We start from the raw sequence: 8,360 nt of genomic DNA, 5'->3' as shown, positions 1-8,360 counted from the left end.
GCATCATGTTAAGGATCAAAAATTACCTCTGGGAGGATATTTTGGAAAATTAGGAGTTAGAACCAATTTCATTTGAAAAACACCAAATTTATATGGAGTGCTAGCTATAAGAAAAAAGCATCAATAGATGTAAATATATCTCATGTTCCAAAAATCTAGTAATAACAATGCAAAAAAAATGAATGTAGATGCTTCAGTAAATGAAATATGAAACAATAATCCCTTTCTCAAGCATAAAACATCCAAAATATGTTACATTGTTCTAGATTATTCTTTTAGAATGTACATGGTCCTTCAATGTCCGCAACTATGATTGAAAAAGTTGTCATCATTCACCACCACTTTTATACCTCCATGAGGTGATTCATTAAGATTCTTCAGCTCCTTTGAAATTTCATTTATCACCATAGGTGGGAGGTTCTCATTTTCAGCCTGTAACACAAGATATATATGTATTTATGTATGAAGATCCACATTAAAATGGAAAGACTCACAAAACTTTATGCCTAACAAAAACCATATTAACTAATCGTGAGAAACTTCAAATATAACAACCTACATGCAATTTTCACCACTGTTGAGGGTGTTGGGGTTTTACATTTTATAAATTGAAGTCTAATCAGAACTGTCCACCTTTAATTCTAGCATTGAGGATATGAAAGGAAAAGGGGCTTTCTTGCAGTGTTGAAGAAAGAAAAATATGCCAAAAGTATATGTATTGGTAACGACAAAACATAAACATTCACAATATGCCAATTACTAATAGTTATTTATGTATAGGAAAATGGTAATAGAAATCACAACAAGGTCTAGTAAGATATGAAAGGCCCCAACTATTTACTGATGTAAGGTTTTTACTTTTGAAAGGAAGAGGGACTTCCTTGCAGTAAAAAATAAACAATATGATGCCAAAAATCTATGCATGAGGAGAAAAAGGGATAGAAATATTCATAATATGCCAATTTAGTTGTAGGAAAACCTCTATTAGAGATAATTGAGTATCTATAATGCTAAAAGGCTCCATCATCAATCAGTAGGATCAGGATTTCTACCATTTCCCAGTGATACAATTTCCTGAAATTCAACTTGTAGCAATGGATGAAAATGTCCACTTGTTGATTTGGTAGATGTAACCTTGCTATCTAGTAGGGAAGATGGAATTTCACAACTCTCATTTACCTTGAAGGCTTGAGAATGAGAACTTTAGTAAGGAATGAAGAAAGAAGAAACAACATATAAAATAGTCAACGAATAAAGACCACTGGCCATGTCAAGATAAAGGGGCCACATATTCATTCATGTCTATATTGACCAATTATATCGAGGTGAAAAATGTGTACAACAGTGACATAATTAAAAGAATGAGATTTCAAAGAAGATCCCTACAAAACATTTGCAGGTTGGTGGTAGAAAACAGAGGTGTGCATATGATGCAATGGTGCAGTTTTAGTAGGAAGAAATATGAAAAGATATGAGACTCCAAGAATTGGCAGGAGAAGAAAATATTTCTTCTTGTTTCTCTGGGACCAAGGATTCTTCAATTATTTTGAATGAGAAATCTACTAATGATATAGTACACACAGAATAACATGGCAATCCTTTATCTGAAGAAAAAGGAATCTTGTGAGTGAATGTCATGCTTTTTTTTCAACCCATGGAAATGACATTATAATTTTCTAGTTCTTTGTCTCTCCATACAAATAATCAACCTTTTCTAGCGCTCTATCTACATGTAAAAATAACAATCCCTCTCTAGTGCTCTATCTCTACATGAATATAATCAAATTTTTCTAGTTCTCTATCTCTGCATGAAAATTTTATACAAATCGAGTTAAAAATTGCTCAAACAAGAATAATAAATTCTCAAAATGGCAGCCGAATTGGACTTGAATTCCAATGGTTATACCGCTATATTCTCCATGGAAAGGGGACTTGATGTGAGTGGTTTTGGGTGAATTAGACGAGCATTGTATATCGAAATAGATTAGAATTTGGTACATATGAGCAAGTTGTAATTGCATTAATGAATGAGATTCAAAGCCAATGGCCATTTCATTATGGATTTGTACATTTTTGGGAGATGAGAGATGCTATCTTCTTTTCCCCTTAAGTTCTAACCTTGATCAAGTCCTTTTCTAGTTTACGAATAGGATAGGAACCATTATATAGATGTATGATGATGTAAATAACAAAAATATACACAACTATATACTCTGGAAATTATTTGTCTTCAATTGTTATTTGTACGACTGAGTTGGGTCAAGACTACTTTTAAAATTGAAACTTTCATATAAATTACACTACATGCTTGAGAGGTTTGGTTTGCTCCATCTTCCAAAAAAAGCATTCATGTTAGCATGAAAAAATTTATGTATCCACTAAATAACATTGCATTTGTAAAGAATCGCTTGTATTTTCTGTTTAATCTTGTGTTGGTGAAACTCAATATTAAAAATACCCTTAAACAAGTATTCTGGTTTAGCATGGGCATACACACAGGTCTTGCACCCTAGTTTTTACCCACAAAGAAAGAGTTTGAAGTAAGCTAATGAAAATATTGATTCTATAATGGAAGGCATTGTGTGTACTTCACATGGGCAAGTTGTTTATTATTCAATCATAGCTTATTATTAATATATGTATGTAGAGTCACAATAAAATGGTTGACCAACAGATAACAAAAGGTTCTCAAGTTTGAGTTTGTGAAGCTAAGGGTTAAATAAAATACTTCATGCTTATCAGACACTCACTCAATAGTTATTACACACCGACATTCTCCGTTAAGTCTACACTAGAAAGTTAGGACATTTATAGGAACACTGTCATCAATGTCAATAATCATGGTATGAGAGAACTTTGCAAGGTTAACACAAATAATCATCACAAACATATATTATTGACATGTAAGGGCAAAGGAGAAGGAATAATTTTCAAACTAATAAAAACATCACTTTATAGGGTGAACAAAACTATTAACAAATTGATTATGTACTTCCAATTCCATATAAGCGATGGTGGAATTTCGTCAAAAGGTCTTTGCAAATTGTCTTCATATATTTCTTCTTTGGTAAAGTGTCCTTCCTTCCAGTAAGAATGTTTGCATTGTGTCATGTCAAATCTACCTAGGTATTGTCATCAGTCACATTTTGAGGTACATATTTATATATTGAAAAGAACTAGTTTGAAAAAAATATAACACCACAACCCAAACAAGGAGGAGGCATTGTGGTGGGACAGGGTCCCCTAGGGTCAATTTTGAGGCAAAAGCCCAAGTTTTGAGGCAAAAATCCCAAGTTTTGTTGTAGAAAATGTAAAGTCTCCGCAAGTTGTGGTCACGAAGCACGTAGATAGTAAAGTGTCATAAAGGGTTTTACCCTTCTTTTTTGTAAGTTATGTCAGCTTTAGTAGATCTACCCATGGTCTGTGGACCATGGGATTGTATAAAAAGGAGAGTATTAGAGAGTCTAAGGCATGATAGGTGATGATGGAGATGAATATAATGGGTCATTAAGAGAAATATAAAATATGTCTTAGAGTAGAAGAGAGGCTCTACAACTATATGCGCAGAGGCCTAGAGTAGAGTCCATAGTTGAGTGTGCAAACCCCTGCAGCTGAGTGTGCAGGGAAGTCTTGAGTCTGCAAGCAAAACTCAGGTATTAATAAAGAGATTATTCCATCCATTCCAGTGTTCTGTCTATTTATTTCTATAATGAATGGATGCACTTTTATACCATGACAAATGAATATGCTGCAATCCTCTTAGCATTCAGCTTCCTTAAAATTTTTAGGCCAGTAATCAAAGCTTCATACTCAGCTTCATTGTTTGAGCAATCAAAAGCTAATTTGTAAGAACATACCCGCACATTACTAGGCACTTTGTTTGGGGCGGAGAAAGGACTGCGTACGCAAATACCAATTCCAGCACCATCATTTCCCACTGCACCGTCGAAATCCATGGTCCACAAACCTTCTTCCTCTTCTTCCAAGTGCTGAAATTCTGTTGGCTCTGTTTTTCCTACTTGTTGTCTGTTACCTTCAGCTGATTTCTCAACGGTGTTTTGTTGTCCTCTTCCTTCTTTCTTCAAAACTCCTCTGAAATTTTCTACTATTTCTGGAATACTTTCTGCTTCTACTAACTGACTATCAACATCGTTAAAACTATCTGAATACAAAACAAAAGACTCTAGATCTGTATGTACATAATTAATTGGATGATTAATGGGTTTCTCCTTGCTTGTAATCATGTATTTCATTTTTGTTCCCGACACAGTTTTCTCATCTGGCAAAACACCAGAATTATTGCATAGGAGAAATCTAGTTGTAGTGTCCCTTTCAATTTTGCTACCCAAGACTTGGAAAGAAGCATGCCGAACCTGGGAGGAATATCCACTACAACAATATCCATCAAAACATTCTTCACTGGGATTTGATCCAGACTTACAACCAAGTCTTTGATGAGCCCGATACATCTTACTCTACTAGAATCAAACGAATAGAGATCATGGTATTTCTGGGTGATGTCCAAACCCAGCTTATCCATGATAGCCTTGGGCGTGAGATTGTGAGAAGCTCCGGAATCGAACATGGCATTATGTAACACAAAATCATGCAATCTTAAACTGATATAAAAAGGTGGTACATCATTCTCTGGAGACTCACCATTCAATGCTGGCCCAAAAATCATTTTGGGTTGATCATCTTCGACATTCATCATATCAGACATTGGATCACAATTCAAAATTTTAGAAACTTGCCCTCTATAACTGTTGTTCTTCATTATTTCAGTCAAGGTAATGGATACCTTCAATTTAGAAATTTCATTCTATAAACTAAAAGCAGATGTCTTTTCTACCTCTTTGACTGGGACTTCTTTCTTTTCCTTTTCTCTCGATACAATTTTCTGATTTGATTTTTCTACTGATGGTGATTTGCTGCTGTCAGGATCAAGTGCCTCTTTGCCTTTCTTTCGTGCAACTGATGAATCGTTCTTTGAGGCTGAAACCTCCTTCCTCTTCTGAATTGGGTTAACCGGCACATCTTTGTTTCTAAGTGAATATTGTCACTGCTGAGTGGATAGAGCATTCATATAGCCTCTTTGATACTCATCTGATTCTTCTTCCAAAACTGTGTCGCTTGCTAGAATGAAATCTGCGTCTTTGTGTGCAGCTACACTTTCTGCATACTCCTCTTCTGTAATATAAATAGGCAAATCATCAAGAGTAAAGAAGTGGTTTTCCTCACCTATTATATTTCCTTCCTCATCTGATTTCAGTCCATGCACAAAATTTTGCTGCAAAGGTGGCTGTATTGGCTGTTGTGCTGTCTGATCTTGGGCTCGCTGCTCTCTTTGTATTATTCTATATTATGGCTACTGCTGGCCACGGAAGTTAGGATTTCTAACTTGTGGCTAAGGTTTGTCAAGTTTCACCTTTTCAAGCATCTGCTCTACCTTCCTGAGTAATTGATCCATCGAGGAAGACTCTTCCTTTACTGTGACCTTCTTTTCCGCTTTTGCTCTAGCCCTCTTGGTAAGCAGATTTGCTTCAACGCTGACCACGATCTTCTGCATGTCTTCCATTGTGGTCGGCTCTCTCTCTCTTAGTTGATAAGCCATGTCAGCATCAAAACCATCCGGAAACTTCATCATGGCTAGTCCCACAGGTGGCCTTAGATGATCAGGAATTTCATTATAAACGGAATTGAATCTAATGCAGTAGTCTTGGATCGACTCACCAGCGTTTCGTTTGATCTGCTCATACTCAGCAAGAATTTGAAGAGGATTCTTTTTCAGTTCCCAGCGGTCTAAAAATTGCCTTTGCAGGTTGGCCAAGGTAGCGATACGTGCAGCCAGCAAAGCTCTGAACCATTTCCTAACTTCACCGTCATATGTCTGTACAAAGAGTCTTGTTGCCACATTTTCTGCATCGATCTCATGAAGGTCATAGAAATCTCCCATTCTATCCACATGTTGCTGAGCGGTAATGCTGTGAGGAGCACCATCAAACAAAGGGATTTTGCTTTGATAATCTTCGGGGATATCATCTAAAACTTGAGGCAACACAAGAGGTGCAAAACGGGCAGCCATCACCCTTGGTGGGTTTGGTCTTGGAGGTGTTGGAGGACTGTGTGCAGTTTGTAGGGAATTAACAATTTGAGTTTGAAGCTGTGTCACAATATAATTATCAATTGACCGGTTAGCCCTTTCAGTTTCTAGGTCTACAAGAAACTGTGGATTGGGGACAATAGAGTCAACAACCCTTTCGGATTTGGTCTCAAACAACGATATTTCAAACCGTTCATCAAAATCAAGCTCTTCAAGATACTCAAAAATGTCAGGACATGAATGGGATTTGAACACGGGGGTTATAGAGATCTCTTGACGAAGGAGTCTTGGAATCAAATTGGGATTTTCGTAGATATGAGGAGGATCTGGATCTGGATTTGCTCTGGTATATCTTCTTGAAGCCAGCGTGCTATTTTCAAAAAAAAAATCAAAAGGACATGAACAACTTACTCAGCCTATCAAATCCTAAACTTATCATCTGAAAGCTTAGAATTATCGGAAATACTGGGGTGTTTGTAGGTTTACGGAACGGAGAATATTAACAAACACAGAATTCATCCCCAGTAGAGTCGCCACTATGTTAGGGCCTAAATCTACCTTAGGCTGAAGGAAGGAAAAATTCACGATAACCACAAACCACGCTCAGCCTCGTAGCTAGCCCTACGAGGACGGGAGAGGGCTCTCTCCAGGTCAATCTCAGCAAAAATGTTTTAGTGAGGCGTGAGATGACTTAAATGGATACTGATACTGATTTAGACTAGTTAAATAAATGTGAAAAAGGTATTTTGATGAATGACTGAGTTTTCTGGGATGTATGGGACCAAGGAACAACACAAGCAGAGAATTTAACTCAAAGGCACAGATTATTTCGTGAGGCAAGACAGGCAGCAAGTCTAGCAATTAGATTTGAAATAATATGAAGTGGAAAGATTGTTTAAGAGGGTGAAAAGGGCATAAATACATGAATCCTTTTCAACAGAGGAAAACATAGAACGTGAAAACTTTCCCAAAGCAGAGTAGTGAACTGAATTCTACCTTTTCTTACTTAAAATCTTTCACTGGAAATGAATATGAATGAATTGTGAAACATAACGAAATACATATGAAACTGAAAGGAAATACATTCACTAAACTCACGCCACAGGAATCTCATGAACCAGAGCTGCAACTTTTCATTAATTCTCTGTCAAAATGTACAGTGAGTAACTGAGTTTCTCTCCCACCGCTTCCCAGAAATTCCAACCCTTTACAAAATGACTCTCAATACAATAAATAATTTTTTCCATGAGAAAGTCGATCAACCCAGGAAATGAAGAGCCAACCATCAGCAGTTACATTTAATTTTCTATGAGGACCAATTAGAAAAAAAGCAAACATGAGAGTAGATTTTTTGGGTGGCTGTTCGCCTTCATTTGGCCACTTAGATAGAAGCCAATTTTTTTTTTTAAATTTTCCTTTGATGCAAGGAAAAATGTATTGTAAATGAGCGGGCCACCTTGGAGAGAATTGTGAATCGAAATTTCACGGAGAGGGAGTGATTTTGGCCTTTGGGTCTCTGTGCGTCGCACCAAAAACTGTATGCGTCACGCCACTTTGGAGCTGCTTTTGAGGCACTTTATGAAGTCCAAATTGAGCCTAAGTGCTTGTTGGAAAGCCTTGCCTGTCTACTTTCCACATCAAGTGAAATTTCTTAATTTGGTGCCAGTTTGCCCCTTCAAACCTGCAATCTCCCAAGACTGCTTTCTGTGTGTCAAAATAGGTGCAGAGAGGTCACTTTTTGGGTGTTTTTGACCTCCTGAGGACTCAAAACTAGCCCAAACTTCTTGGCCATGCACCAATAGTCATGATTTTCCATGGAAAATCCAAAAATGTAAACTTTTTGTCATTTGGAGCTCCCTAGCCAAAGCGCGGGCCAGGTGGCGCGGCGCACAGGGAGAAAAAACCTGTTTTTTGTACACAAAATTTCAAAATGCAAGAATGTGTTCCAAATTTCTTGAAATTTGGGCTGTACCTTCTCTATCACATGTCATGCTAGACCAATGAAGCCTTGGCCAAGATTTGGAGTTGATCTTGCTCTTTTTTCCTCTTTTGTCTTTTTGTTACATTCCTCAATTTCGCCTTTAGGCTCCTGATTCTTGCTTTGGAGCTCATGTTTCGGGCCATGTAATGGTGATTCATGTGCCTCAGCATTGCTTTTTCCCTATTAGCCTTCTCCACCAGCTGCTCCAAGTGAACGTTCACTTTCTCTAAAACATACTCCCGGTACTCATCTCTTTGCTCCATAGGTTTACCTTGT

Source organism: Pinus tabuliformis, chromosome 5_1, assembly GCF_031772625.1.
Source record: "Pinus tabuliformis cultivar Carrire ecotype Pingquan chromosome 5_1, CPIR1, whole genome shotgun sequence".
NCBI lineage: Eukaryota > Viridiplantae > Streptophyta > Pinopsida > Pinales > Pinaceae > Pinus > Pinus tabuliformis.
Note: the sequence above shows the minus strand (reverse complement) of the source record.